We start from the raw sequence: 1,863 nt of genomic DNA, 5'->3' as shown, positions 1-1,863 counted from the left end.
TATATATATATATATATATATATATGACATGATTGTTCAAATATCGTTTTTTATTTATTACATAGTTTTTATTATAAGAATTTTTTATTCTCGCCGCACAAGGTCAATCTTAACTAAAACAACTTGAAATATACAAATATTTGAATTAAATTGATATATATGTGTGTGTGTGTGTGTGTGTGACATGATTGTTCAAATATCGTTTTTTATTTATTACATAGTTTTTATTATAAGAATTTTATTCTCGCCGCACAAGGTCAATCTTAACTAAAACAACTTGAAATATACAAATATTTGAATTAAATTGAGCATAATTCTACCTACTCATTAACATTTTTGTACTAACGCCAAATGCAATGTGAAGCTTCTTATTAGTACGCGTGGACGTGACTAGTAGTTAGAGTCAACTGTCAATGGTCACTTCAAGCCGTAGTAATTAGTTAGTACTACAATGTTTTTCAGCTCTCCACATTTTGACTGCTGCAATTTGGTTTGTGCTTGGTGAGTGTATGGACACCCTTATGAACATAAAATTATGTACACCAAGTTTTATCCCTACAATTTTGACAATTATATGGTGTGGCATTTTACCATCCTCCACATGTCGCCTTATTCCTTTCTTATGGGAGAAGTATGGGGCTTCACCATGGTCGGTGGTACCCAAACTTCCATAAGTTTCGGCGGGCCATCACCCAAAATCGCCAGGGTGCGGTGGTTGTGTAATTCAAGAATCGCTTGCACTAATTCATAAAGCTTTGAATAGAAATATGAAGGAAAATAATTGGGCCACATTGTAAAATATTTTTATTTGACTCATGTATGTTAGCTTCTGTTTGTCAAATTTATAAATGGTATACAAAAAATAGCTATGAATCCCATAAAATGTCAGGAGAATAATGAAAAGTAGTTATAAATATGTATTGAAATTAATATTTTATTTTAATGAAATTTACAAATAATTTTAACTCGGGGCACATGATCGTAATTGAATTCGTGAAAAAATAATTTATTTATAATAGTTTTTCAATTAACTATTGCAATTTTGGACTGACGTTAAAGGAACTTTATGATATACGACACGGTTGAAAATAGTTATGCAAGTGAAATTATGAGCAAAGTAGATTTATCATTATAAAGAAGATAAACACATACATGCACAAGGTGGCAATACTGAAACAGCCAAATTTTGAGGTATATTCCGATCGAATTCATAAAGTTCACATTTTCTTTTATCATTCTTCTTGGAGGAGAAAAGTAAGATAGCTTTATTCCAATTTTGTTTGTTTTCTTCATAGAATGATAACTTAATAGGTAAGGTTTTCCACTCTTCGTGGTTCGTTTGGTCGATGCCCCTATTTTATTTTTCTTTTATTTATGGTGCGAACAATTATATGAAAAATAAAGCATAGCTAGCCTCTATTTTATTCAATTTGCAAAAAAAAATCGTCACGTATTTAACTATAGTGTCATTACATGATTTTGAGAAGTTGTATTTTTCTTTGATAAAATTATCCCTTAAATTTAATGTTATTGAAATTTGAGTCACACCTCTCAAATAGATTGGCTGTTTACGAGGAAATCCCCCCAATGGTCACCGAACTTTGCCAATTTCCCCTAGGAGGTCACCCAACTTCACTTTGTCCCTAAATGGTCACCGAACTTTGCCAAAATCCCATAGGAGGTCACCGAACTTCACTTTGTCCCTAAATGATCACCGAACTTTGCAAAAGGGCCCTGGGAGGTCACTGAACTTGTTACGCATGGGTCCCATTTTGCAAAAGTTGAGTGACCTTTTGGGGAATTTAGGTAAAGTTCGTTGACCTCCTAGGAGATTTTGGCAAAGTTCGGCGATCATTTTGGGAC

Source organism: Olea europaea, chromosome 18 (assembly GCF_002742605.1).
Source record: "Olea europaea var. sylvestris chromosome 18, O_europaea_v1, whole genome shotgun sequence".
In the NCBI taxonomy this organism is placed as follows: Eukaryota; Viridiplantae; Streptophyta; class Magnoliopsida; order Lamiales; family Oleaceae; genus Olea; species Olea europaea.
This window is presented reverse-complemented; position numbering follows the sequence as displayed.